Source organism: Triturus cristatus, chromosome 1_2, assembly GCF_964204655.1.
Source record: "Triturus cristatus chromosome 1_2, aTriCri1.1, whole genome shotgun sequence".
Lineage (NCBI taxonomy): Eukaryota > Metazoa > Chordata > Amphibia > Caudata > Salamandridae > Triturus > Triturus cristatus.
The window spans coordinates 1,145,619,364-1,145,634,516 of NC_140580.1; positions in this window are offsets into that span (position 1 = coordinate 1,145,619,364).

Consider the following 15,153-nt stretch of genomic DNA (forward strand, 5'->3'; position numbering starts at 1 on the left):
AACTATAATGACTCAAGGCCCGGCTCAGTGCTTTGTAAATATTGAAAACGTAGGGGTGGCACTAAAGGGCCACAATTCTGATTCTCTCTCTCTCTCTCTCTCTCTCTCTATATATATATATATATATATATATATATATATATGTATATATTTCTTGGTATTAAATGAAAAAAATGCGTATTTTAGAAGCACATCTGTCTTGAAATGAGTGTTTATACAGCTGCTGTCTACACGGCTCCGCAGGCCATGCTTTATTCCAGTTTTCTTTCCCCTGCGAGGTGGGTGTTAAACAAACAAAGGACAGGGGTGAAGCTGGCGCGCTGTGTTCCTTCTGGAAATATACATCAGCGCGTGGCGCACCCTAAGGATTTCAGAGCCTCCACTTGCTACTGGTGAAATTAATATGGCCTGACACATCGCTTTCTCTTCATTGAAAAAACCCATGTGTTAAGGTGTAAATACGATCCTCTCTTTACACCCCAAAATAATAGGTACATGGCACCACACGATCCTAGAAATTCAGTTGAAGAAGTGCTGTGGTTCTGAGCTTCAATATCAAAGCACTTTAAATTCACCCCTTCCGGTGAGATACGCAGACAGAAGTATTTCCAAAGTACTGCTCGTGACGTCGCACACGACATTATGATAACACAAGGTGCAGATCTCAAAATGGTCCATGTCTCAGGCCCCCCCAGTGTGTGGTGTTCAGATACGCAGAGTGTAATATTTTATGTACTGCCCTTGTTGAGTGGGTGGGGCATGGCTCACAGGGGCGGGGCCTGGCGACGCCCCTCCTTCGCTACAATGCTCTCGTGCACCTGCACGCGAGGGTCAGGCCAGGCGCTTCTCATGTATGGGCTTTACTGACAGTTGCCTCTGACAAGGGGATAACATGGGGTTAAATCGATAGGTCGATAAAACCCTATGAAGCTGGTCCGAGTGTTTCCCTCTGGAAAGAAAGTGTACCCGGTGCCCGGAGAGGCGTTAAGCCGTGCTTTCTCAGGGAGGTCTCAGTCCACCGTGAACCGGAAGGGGACCTCTGTACTCGTTATAAATGTGTGAAAGGGTTTGTTGTTACCACACGTCTTTGAAGTGAACTTTTTTGACAACTTTTATTTTTACTGAGATGTGCCACAAACGTGAGTGTGTGTTTACACATATTAGGAGAAGTTACAAGCCACACCTGAGGGATTATACATCCGATAGAAACGCCACGGTGTGTAAACTTGCCCTTCCTGCCGCCGCTCTTCAATGGCGGTGAAATGTGCCGTTTCCAACCACTCAATGTATTTGTATTTTTCATTTTGCGTGGTCTTAAAAGTGAGTCAGACACGCCGCGTGGGCAGATGCTTTGACGGAGCTTCCGGCGTCTCTCTTTCACTTTTTATATTTTGAGTAAATATATAATACATTACTGAAACAATGCAGTCTATAAACTGCAGTGCCGACATGGTTTTTTTTTTAAAGTAGGAAAGCGATTTAAACTGTGTCTCGAGTCCTTTCGCAGTGTGACCTAGTGCTGAGGAGCTTTTTATCGGCTTCTGTTGAAGCTGCTCGTGGAAAGGCACAGTCCTCTCGACACTCACGGGAGAGATAGCGCCCTGAACATCTTTAAAGCCATAAGTGGTGCTACACGCCAGACTTGTTTCAGAAGAGCACGCGGGGGTGCCTGTGACTTCCTGTGGCGGAAGCTGGGCCCGAGCCGCTCTTTGAAGGGTGAGTGGGGGGGGGGGGGGGTGTGACTTGGGTTATATCTTCTTTCTGAGGGGTCGTCTTTCCGTATCTGGGGTTGTTTACTTCGATTTGAAGTGGACTCTTCCGTTCCCTCTAACACTCCTGGGCAAGGACACCCCTTGACAAAAAACATGGAAGGGGAGTAAGAGAAAAGGGGGAGCGATGAAAGGAGGAGTGCTAGAGGAGCTCAGGCGAGATGAAATGTATAAAGAGAGAAAGTGGGGTGCATAGGAGGAGAGGGCTGTGAGAGCTGCGGGCAGGACGGCAATAAAAAGAAGGGGGGATATGTTGGGAGAGGGGCAACGCGGGGCAATGAGAGTGGGGAGTGAAAAACAGGGGAGAAAGAGAGGAACAAGTACCGAGGGAGAGTTGAGGGAGAGAGTGTTAGAGAGCGAGAGAACAAAAGACGGAGAAGGCCAGCGGGGGTGGATAGGTGGGATCCGATATTAGAAGAGGCAATGGAGAGAGAGACGTAGAAGCCGAAGAACATGGGAGACAGCAAAGAGAGAGAAATGAGAAAACAACGGAGGTAAATCAAGAGGAAGAGAGAAAGACCAGGACAGAGCAGGAGAAAGGGAAGGGGCGACAGAGAGGAGGAGAGGAGAGGCCACTGGAGGGGGCGGGGTATGGGGAAGAGTAGAGAGGGACGGGAACTGTGGTGGGGGGTGGGGGGTAGAATAGGCAGGGGAAGAAAATGTGTAAATGAAAAAGTGACTGGAACGCGTGTGTGTGTTCGTGTTTCCGTACATGCATCTGCGCCTGTGCCTTCCAGGGTGTGAATGCCTACACGAGTTTTGCACGCACTTATTTTTCGGTGTATGTGCGCGCCCGTGCACGTGCTTGCGTGTGTCTAGGTGTGGGCGCATGTGTGTACTTGTGTGTCAATGTGCACTTGTTTATGTGCGCGAGGGCGTCCCAGTGTCTCCCATGCAAAACCTTCTCAAGGACAACTCTAGGGCGCCTGTAACCCACTCACATGTGTCTGTCATATCTACTTACCTGCACCCCTCAGCACAAGAGCACCGACCCCAGCCCACCCGCACCCCCCAACACAAGAACACCGACCCCCAGCCCACCTGCACCCCTCAGTACAAGAACACCGCCCCCAACCCACCTGCACCCCTTAACACAAGAACACCGACCCCAGCCCACCTGCACCCCTCAGTACAAGAACACCGCCCCCAGCCCACCTGCACCCCTTAACACAAGAACACCGACCCCTCTTTCCACTGCACCTGTCCTCATCAGCCAACTCATACATGCTCTCCAGCCCTCACATACATTCCCTCCAGCCCTCATACACCTGCCCTTCAGCCCGTAACACCTACCCTCTTCAGTGAGCCCACTCCTGCCCCTGTAACCCACCAGCTTCCCCAGCCCACCCACACCGCCCCCTCCAGCCCTCCGTGTTAACAGTGAGCACTTCGAATCCCACCCACCCCACCCAGGGACAACCATTTCACCCCACCACTCCTGCCCCTATCACATCACACCTGCCCCTTTCACCCCCCAGGATAGTTACGGAAAGGTGTGTGTGTGTGTGTGGGGGGGGGGGGGGGGGGGGGGCTCTTTCTATAGTAAGTAGGTTGGACCCGGATACAGGGCACGAGCAAAAATACCTCCCGCGCTGCGATATGAACCGGTTTTCAGGCACGCGCGGCGCGCTCGTGTTTGCACGGACCCAATATACTAGGAGAGAAATACACGGAATTTCAAGAATGCAGATTTGTTTGCGTAAGAAAGGAAACCAATCCGCCGTCGCATCGCTCTCAGCTGCCCGGATTCTTGAAGTGCGCTCCGGCCATCGGCCGCACAATCAATGTTAGTTTCATATTTATTTTACAACGAATTCAAAGATATATTATTGAAACCAATAAATTGGTTTAGTGTGCACACTCGCAGCTTTGGAAGTATTGCTCGTATCTGACCCCTCAGCCCACCCACCCAGCCCCTGTGTTACAGAGGGCACCCTGTGCCCCCTTCATAACACCCACCCTGCCCCTGTGTTGCAGCGGGCACCCGGTGCCCCCTTCAGCCCACCCACCCAGCCCCTGTGTTACAGAGGGCACCCTGTGCCTCCTTCAGCCCTCCCACCCAGCCCCTGTGTTACAGAGGGCACCCGGTGCCCCCTTCATAACACCCACCCAGCCCCTGTGTTACAGAGGGCACCCGGTGCCCCCTTCAGCCCACCCACCCGGCCCCTGTGTTACAGAGGGCACCCTGTGCCCCCTTCAGCCCTCCCACCCAGCCCCTGTGTTGCAGAGGGCACCCTGTGCCCCCTTCATAACACCCACCCAGCCCCTGTGTCACAGAGGGCACCCTGTGCCCCCTCAGCCCACCCACCCAGCCCCTATGTTACAGAGGGCACCCGGTGCCCCCTTCAGCCCACCCACCCAGCCCCTGTGTTGCAGAGGGCACCCGGTGCCCCCTTCAACCCACCCACCCAGCCCCTGTGTTGCAGAGGGCACCCGGTGCCCCCTACAGCCCACCCACCCAGCCCCGTCTTAAAGGGAACACTTCTGTGGCCACTCAGCCACCCCTCAAAGGGCAGTTACAGGACACTCTTCATCCGAGCGCGCCTCCCCCCTTCAGCTGCCCCACCCCAGACCCCTGTGTTACAGGGGTCACCCCAATGCCCCCTGGGCCACTGTACCCCTTGTACCCCAGCCCCCTGTGTTACAGGCGTCATCCCGGTGCCCCCGGCCCCCTAGTACCCCAGACCCCTATGTTACAGGGGTCACCTAGGCGCCCACTTAAGCCTACTGCCCCCGCTCCACATATTACAGGGGGCACCTAGGTGCTCCTTCGTCCACCAGCAACCCCTCCCCCCCACGTGTTACAGGGAGCACCTAGGTGCCCCTTCAGTACCATTCACCCCAGCCCAACCTCACCCCCATCCACTGTGTCAGAGAGAGCGCCTCGGTGCCAGCTCTCTTCACAACTGTATCCAGGGGTTGAGATGTGCCAAGCCCGGCGCAGGTGCGAGGGGAGCAGCTTGCGCCGGGAGGGCTCGCTGTGCCTGACAGAAGGAATTTATCACAGAAAACAAACTCCCCCGCAGCCAATTAATAACCAGAGCCGCAGCGCATGCTGGGCCTTCATCTGCGGGGCTCTGACCCCGGCCGCCCCTCGCCGCATCACCTGACGGAGACTTCAGATCAGTGAGAAGTTCCGTGGCCAGCGGCGGGGGCTGCAGTGCAGCCAGTGCCACCCCGTGCCCCCTCCCCGGAAGACAGCAGCCCCCACCTCTGCTTTGCTTCTTTCCTGGTCAGGCCTTATTTATGGGCGGGGCGGCTTAGGGCGGTCGAGGGAACGCTCCAGGTTATAAGGGCATCCGGGTCAAGACCTCACTAATATTTGAAGAGCTCCAGGTTTAGGCTGTGACCTTTCACATTGTTTACTAGAAAGACAAAGGGGTGGATTTAAAAACGTTTTTCGCTGGGTTAGCCTCACAAAAGTGTGGCTAGCCAGAACTCAAGGCTTTTTTCCTAACTTTCTTTCCAGTGCAAAACATTTACATGGGCAACTACTTTTAACTGCTTGGAAAATATGTATCTGATTCACAGGGGGTGAAGTACACTTTACATGTCCTTTCATCTCACCCTTTGTGCTAATATCTAGGTTATTGCTGTTTTGTAAAGTGCTCAGGGCACTAACAAAAACACAAGAAGATCGCGAACCTCAGGTCCCTACACGTACCTTATATATCGAAATACGCATAGCTAATAATATGTTGCATGCACACATAATATGCATTCAAAAATGTGTTGCATGCACACATAATATGCATTCAAATAATGTGTTGCATGCACGCATAATATGCATTCAAATAATATGTTGCATGCACACATAATACACATTGCAAATAAATGTTGCATGCTCACATAATATGCATTCAAATAAATGTTGCATGCACACATAATATGCATTCAAATGATATGTTGCATACGTGCATAATACACATTGCAAATAATATGTTGCATGCTCACATAATATGCATTTAAATAATATGCTGCATGCACACATACTATGCATTCACATAATATGTTGCATGCACACATAATACACATTGCAAATAAATGTTGCATGCTCACATAATATGCATTAAAATAAATGTTGCATGCTCACATAATATGCATTCAAATAAATGTTGCATGCTCACACATTATGCATTGAAATAAATGTTCCATGCACACATAATATGTATTCAAATAAATGTTCAATGCACACATAATATGCATTCAAATAATATGTTGCATGCACACACAATATGTATTCAAATAATATGTTGCATGCACACATAATATGCATTCAAATAACATGTTGCATGCACACATAATACACATCCAAATAATGTGTTGCATGCACGCATAATATGCATTCAAATAACATGTTGCATGCACACATAATACACATTGCAAATAAATGATGCATGCTCACATAATATGCATTGACATAAATGATGCATGCACACATAATATGCATTCAAATAATATGTTGCATGCACACATAATATGAATTCAAATGAATGTTGCATGCACACATAATATGCATTCAAATAAATGTTGTATGCACACATATTATGAATTCAAATGAATGTTGCATGCACACATAATACACATTGCAAATAATAAGTTGCATGCACACATAATATGCATTCAAATGAATGTTGCATGCACACATTATACACATTGCAAATAATATGTTGCATGCACACATAATATGCATTCAAATACATGTTGCATGCACACATGTGCATTCAAATGAATGTTGCATGCACACATAATATGCATTAAAATAAATGTTGCATGCACACATAATATGCATTCAAATGATATGTTGCATGCACACATAATAAGTATTGATATAAATGTTGCATGCACACAGAATGTGCATTCAAATGAATGTTGCATGCACACATAATATGCATTGAAATAAATGTTGCATGCACATATAATATGCATTCAAATAAATGTTGCATGCACACATAATATGCATTTAAATAAATGTTGCATGCGCACATAATATGCATTCAAATAATATGTTGCATGCGCACATAATATGCATTCAAATAAATGTTGCATGCTCACATAATATGCATTAAAATAAATGTTGCATGTGCACATAATATGCATTTAAATAATATGTTGCATGCACACATAGTAGGCATTCAAATAAATGTTGCATGCACACATAATACACATCGCAAATAAATGTTGCATGCTCACATAATATGCATTGAAATAAATGTTGCATGCACACATAATATGCATTGAAATAAATGTTGCATGCACACATAATATGCATTCAAATAATATGTTGCATGCACACATAATATGCATTCAAATAATATGCTGCATGCACACATACTATGCATTCACATAATATGTTGCACGCACACATAATACACATTCAAATAATGTGTTGCATGCACGCATAATATGCATTCGAATAACATGTTGCATGCACACATGATACACATTGCAAATATATGATGCATGCTCACATAATATGCATTGACATAAATGATGCATGCACACATAATATGCATTCAAATAATATGTTGCATGCACACATAATATGCATTCAAATAAATGTTGTATGCAAACATAATTTGCATTCAAATAATATGTTGCATGCACACATAATATGCATTCAAATAAATGTTGTATGCACACATAATATGAATTCAAATGAATGTTGCATGCACATATAATATGCATTCAAATAAATGTATGCACACATATTATGAATTCAAATGAATGTTGCAAGCACACATAATACACATTGCAAATAATATGTTGCATGCACACATAATATGCATTCAAATGAATGTTGCATGCACACATTATACACATTGCAAATAATATGTTGCATGCACACATAATATGCATTCAAATAATATCCTGCATGCACACATACTATGCATTCACATAATATGTTGCATACACACATAATACACATTGCAAATAAATGTTGCATGCTCACACAATATGCATTCAAATAAATGTTGCATGCTCACATAATATGCATTCAAATAATATGTAGCATGCACACATAATACACATTGCAAATAATATGTTGCATGCACACATAATACACATTGCAAATAATATGTTGCATGCTCACACAATATGCATTGAAATAAATGTTCCATGCACACATATGTATTCAAAGAAATGTTCAATGCACACATATGCATTCAAATAATATGTTGCATGCACACATATGTATTCAAATAATATGTTGCATGCACACATAATATGCATTCAAATAACATGTTGCATGCACACATAATACACATTCAAATAATGTGTTGCATGCACGCATAATATGCATTCAAATAACATGTTGCATGCACACATAATACACATTGCAAATAAATGATGCATGCTCACATAATATGCATTGACATAAATGATGCATGAACACATAATATGCATTCAAATAATATGTTGCATGCACACATAATATGCATTCAAATAAATGTTGTATGCACACATAATATGCATTCAAATAATATGTTGCATGCACACATAATATGCATTCAAATAAATGTTGTATGCACACATATTATGAATTCAAATGAATGTTGCATGCACACATAATACACATTGCAAATAATATGTTGCATGCACACATAATATGCATTCAAATGAATGTTGCATGCACACATTATACACATTGCAAATAATATGTTGCATGCACACATAATATCCATTCAAATAATATGCTGCATGCACACATACTATGTATTCACATAATATGTTGCATGCACACATAATACACATTGCAAATACATGTTGCATGCTCACATAATATGCATTCAAATAATATGTTGCATGCACACATAATATGCATTCAAATAAATGTTGTATGCACACATATTATGAATTCAAATGAATGTTGCATGCACACATAATACACATTGCAAATAATATGTTGCATGCACACATAATATGCATTCAAATGAATGTTGCATGCACACATTATACACATTGCAAATAATATGTTGCATGCACACATAATATCCATTCAAATAATATGCTGCATGCACACATACTATGTATTCACATAATATGTTGCATGCACACATAATACACATTGCAAATACATGTTGCATGCTCACATAATATGCATTCAAATAAATGATGCATGCTCACATAATATGCATTCAAATAATATGTTGCATGCACACATAATACACATTGCAAATAATATGTTGCATGCTCACATAATATGCATTGAAATAAATGTTCCATGCACACATAATATGTATTCAAATAAATGTTCAATGCACACATAATATGCATTCAAATAATATGTTGCATGCACACATAATATGTATTCAAATAATATGTTGCATGCACACATAATACGCATTCAAATAACATGTTGCATGCACACATAATATGCATTGAAATAAATGTTCCATGCACACATATGTATTCAAATAAATGTTCAATGCACACATAATATGTATTCAAATAATATGTTGCATGCACACATAATATGTATTCAAATAATATGTTGCATGCACACATAATACACATTCAAATAACATGTTGCATGCAAACATAATATGCATTCAAATAACATGTTGCATGCACACATAATACACATTGCAAATAAATGATGCATGCTCACATAATATGCATTGACATAAATGATGCATGAACACATAATATGCATTCAAATAATATGTTGCATGCACACATAATATGCATTCAAATAAATGTTGTATGCACACATAATATGCATTCAAATAAATGTTGTATGCACACATAATATGAATTCAAATGAATGTTGCATGCACACATAATATGCATTCAAATAAATGTTGTATGCACACATATTATGAATTCAAATGAATGTTGCATGCACACATAATACACATTGCAAATAATATGTTGCATGCACACATAATATGCCTTCAAATGAATGTTGCATGCACACATTATACACATTGCAAATAATATGTTGCATGCACACATAATATGCATTCAAATACATGTCGCATGCACACATGTGTATTCAAATGAATGTTGCATGCACACATAATATGCATTCAAATAAATGTTGCATGCACACATAATATGCATTCAAATGATATGTTGCATGCAGACATAATAAGTATTCAAATAAATGTTGCATGCACACAGAATGTGCATTCAAATGAATGTTGCATGCACACATAATATGCATTGAAATAAACGTTGCATGCACACATAATATGCATTCAAATAAATGTTGCATGCGCACATAATATGCATTTCAATAAATGTTGCATGCGCACATAATATGCATTCAAATAATATGTTGCAGGCGCTCATAATATGCATTCAAATAAATGTTGCATGTGCACATAATATGCATTTAAATAATATGTTGCATGCACACATAGTAGACATTCAAATAAATGTTTCATGCACACACAATACACATTGCAAATAAATGTTGCATGCTCACATAATATGCATTGGAATAAATGTTGCATGCACACATAATATGGATTGAAATAAATGTTGCATGCACACATAATATGCATTCAAATAATATGTTGCATGCACACATAATATGCATTCAAATAAATGTTGCATGCTCACATAATATGCATTCAAATAAATGTTGCATGCTCACATAATATGCATTCAAATAATATGTTGCATGCACGCATAATACACATGGCAAATAAATGTTGCATGCTCACATAATATGCATTGAAATAAATGTTGCATGCACACATAATATGCATTCAAATAAATGTTGCATGTGCTTATACTTTGCACTGAAATAAATGTTGCATGCACACATAATAAGTATTCAAATAAATGTTGCATGTGCACATACTTTGCACTGAAATAAATGTTGCATGCACACATAATATGCAGTCAAATAATATGTTGCATGTACACATAATATGCATTCAAATAAATGTTGCATGCACACATAATATGCCTTCAAATAATATGTTGCTTGGACATATGTATACTTTTTAAAAACAGATTGTATTGAGTTGAAGTAAAGCCGCCCGTTCAGTTGCCCAACACACAGCACTGCTCTCATGTAATATCCAGTTCAAACAAAGGGGCCTTGAAGCGCTGAGAATGATACACGTCAACAATGCAAACTATAGATGCAATCATAAAGCAATCCCAGCCATAGGCACGTGAGCGAACAGGCTGACACCACCAAATCCATGTACATAATGACAAAGAAGGCATATAAAGGTAATCGAATAATAAGTGATCAATCAAACACCCATACTCAGCCCCCCCCCCACCGCGTCACTTCCCTCCACCTCCCCCCCCCCCCCCCCCAAGGAGATCCTTAAGTGATCAGGCAACAGGGATAGAAATAGGATCTTCCGAAAGAGCATCCTGCGAAAGAAGCGCAGCCAATATGGAGATGCAACAATAATGGAGGGGGGGGGGGGTCACAAACACAGCTGGGGGCACAAATGCCAGGTCATGGAGAGCCTAGGAGAAAGGGTGCAGGTAAGGGGACATCCACTCTGAGGGTTCATCCGCACTCTCAGTCTCATGTTGTTGCATGCACATATAATATACACTGTAAACAATATGTTGCATGCATGTATAATGTACATAGTAAACAATATGTTGCATGTACATGTAATCTACATTGTAAACAATATGTTGCATGCATATATAATATACATTTTACATTGCAAATATGCTACATGCACGTATAATATACATTGTAAACAATATGTTGCATGCATATATAATATACATTTTACATTGCAAATATGCTACATGCATGTATAATATACATTGTAAATAATATGTTGCATGCACATATAATATACATTTTACATTGCAAATATGCTACATGCACGTATAATATACATTGTAAACAATATGTTGCATGCATATATAATATACATTTTACATTGCAAATATGCTACATGCATGTGTAATATACATTGTAAATAATACGTTGCATGCACATATAATATATATTGCAAATGTGGTGAAAGGCCTTTCTGAGATGAAGTGACATTGTCACAACTTCTCACGCTCATCTATTATATTTTGAGCGGTTTCCTCGCTTTCTTGGTTCAAAGAAGGGCAGCGTGGCCGTCCGGCACTGGTTGGTTAAATAAATACCAGCATTTGTAAAGTGCACAGCTACCTCCGGAGAAGTGTCCCGGCTCTGCGGGCCGTTGGGAAGATTAAGCGAGCTATTGCCCACAGTCCCATGGTGCTGCACTAACCTGCCGCCGGCACCGGGGATCGAACTGTGAACCTCGTTGTCTGGAGTCAGGCACCCTGGCCGCTGCGCCACACCTCTTCCACAATTAGCGCTATGATTCGTTAGTGTTATAGAAAATTAATAACTATGCAGCTTATCCCTGGTCACTCCTAGGACTCCAGCATGGACTGTCACTCACGTGGGTAAGGGATCCCATGGGACATGCTAAGCATCTCACCTTGAAGAAGCTGTACATGGTCCGAGCCCCACCAATAATTAAGTATACCTGGCTCCTGTTCTTCAGGCACACAGATGCCCTACTTGCCACTGGCTAGGGCGGGTAGGCATTGGCACATTACTGTCTCAGGACAAAATTCACCTTTTATTTTGTTTTCAGTTGAGGGACATGCACAGTTGCAAATATTTCTAAGCATGTATTTCTTGCAAGAATAATGGACCTTACACACATTTCGCTTGGACAGTTTACTGCATAACAACTGTATGTGAGGTGTGCCCATGAGGTCAAAAGGCATGCAAGACACCGGCTCAACTGATTGGTCACGGGGTCAGGTCCGGACTGGCCTTTCTGGCAGTCTGGCTGCTTTCAGAGCTTGATGGGCTGTGATGACCCAGGGATGCCCACCCCATCCCCCTCCCACGACCCCGCTCAAATCCCCCTGTTGCAGTGTTGGGCTGGTTTGAACATTTTTGCCGGGGTTTTGATTTCCAGTCCGAACCCTGCAAGTGGTAAAGGTTGCTGGAGTTTAACATATGGTCATGGCCCACACCTAGGGTAATATTTACTAATCTGCCATGCAACGCAGGGCAGCAAGGAAAGCGGCTGCGCTGCGTTGCAGAAATGCTCCATATTTACAAATATATGGTGCATTTTCTGCCCTCTCATTGGTGCACTGTGTGCGGCCCAGCGCCAACGCAGGCCCCCTTGCACTAGAATGCAAGTGCACCTGCATTACGGGCAGGATTGTTTTTGTGCAGATGGCATAATGTACTGTACATAAACAATCCTTAGGGATGTCTTCCTCTTTCTATGTGTGTTGATGAAAGCAGCACATGTGGAAAGCGGAAATATCGAGGAGAAATAAAGTTCTTTCTTCTCGTCACTGGGAAAGGCGTAGCATTTTTACACAGTCCCAGGTTTACTAGCTTTAGTAAATCTGAAAATGCGCCAAAATCCATGGGGGGGATGCTGGTGCACTCTTTGCATCCATGCGCCAACACACAGATGCTTGCGCCATATTACAAAGGTGTGTGCGTTCTCTGAAACAAAGGTTTTGTATTGGAAGGGGTCCCTTCCAGTAGATAAAATATGTTTTAAGGCTTTCCCCACATTGGTTGTGTACTGTACAACGCAGCACACATGCAAAGTTGGAAAAATGAGGTGAAATGAAAACATTTCTCTTTGCTACAACTGCCTCAAGGAGGAGCCAAATTTTACTCGAATTCCTGTCTACCTATGTTTTTAGATAGGGAACTGGCCAAAACCCTTGAGGGGTTCCATGGCAATGCCCATGCACCACCATGGAACACCCCCTGATGCCAAGTAATTCGAAGCTGTGCATAGCACAACATTGCGTTACTTTGGGATAATATACAATGCTGATTATTTGGGCGAGTTAGTAAATCCCACCCAAACACTTTGCTCTGGGTCCGCATCACAAAGGTGGTACAAATCCAGTGCAAAGCATTAGTAAACTGGGACTGAATGTCAACAAGTAGGAGTGACTATGAATGAGAGAGATTAAGAATGAATGTAAGTGAGTCAGTGGAAATGAATAAGAATGAGTGTAAGGGGGTGTAAGAGAGTGAGTGAGAATGAATGAGTGAGTGTAAGTGAGAGAATTAATGTGAGTGAGTGTGAATGCGAACATGATGTGAGGCTTACGAGTATGTCATTGACCCTGGCATACTGAAGGCAATTATTGTCTTAGCGAGATACTTATAGCAAAATGCCAGTGAGCCACACTTACAGCAGTTTTTAGCATGACAGACACCGGTGACAAAAAACTGGCACCGGCACACTTTGGGTAATTCTCGGCATAAAGGTCACCAATGGCAAAATACTGCCGCTGGCACATTAGATATAATTCATGGCATATAGGGCACCCTTCAAAAAACACTAGCACACTAGAGGTAATTCTTTTTTTTTTTTTTTTTTTATATTTTTTATTGAACAGGCTGACAGGAAAAAAAACCACATATGAATACTTACATCAGTTAACGTCTATAATCGAGAAAATTATAATATAGAAAATTATAATATATTCTCAGCGCTAAATAGCAAAACTAAACTATAAACACGGGAAGGGACAAAAAGAATAAGAGGGAAAGAAGAAAAAAAAAAAAAAAAAGGGGAGAATTAGAAAGATAATAAAGACCATCTCATCCTATAAAGGTTCCCCAGTTTTTTTAGTGTTTATTTAAGGAACGGCTCCCTCTTAGCCGAGCTAAAGCTGACTCCATGGTGTAGATCTCGGTAACCAACGCCCACCAGTCCCAAACCGTGGGTGGATCAGTGCATATCCAGGCTCTTGCCACGGTTAGTTTAGCACATGACATAAGTATTGAGGTCAACGCGGCTTGTGGAATTGGATTAGGATATATATCAAGCAGAACTGAGGCAGCGGTGAATATGGGTGTTTGGATATGTTTGATTTTTAGAACCTTCTGAATGTCCCCCCAATAATCCTTTAGGGTAGGACACGAAAACAACATGTGTATCAAATCGGCGGCCTCAGTTGAACATTTTGGGCATTTAGTTCGATCACTGAAAGAATTATTAGAAGACCATTTAGATATTATTTCGGGGGTATAGTATAACATACAGCTCGTTCTAAACTGTTGAAGCCTTAAGCTTGAAGAGCGAACAAGTTTATTAATGTTTGACATGGAGCTCCCTATTTCTCTAGCTGTAATTTTTAAACCTAATAACCTGCCCCATTTATCTGCTAACTTAAAACAGTCGTTTGATTTATAACAAGATAGAACGTGATAAGTATCTCTTATAGTTGATTTAGTTTTCCCAGAGTATAGACAGGACCAAATTTCGTTGTCTGTAACCGCTAAGATTTGTTTTTTATTAATCAGATAGTCGTGCAGTTGCAAGTGTTTGAATCTCATAGTTTCAGGGAGATCAAATAATAGTTTAAGAGTATTAAATTCTATAAACCCATGAGTACCATATAG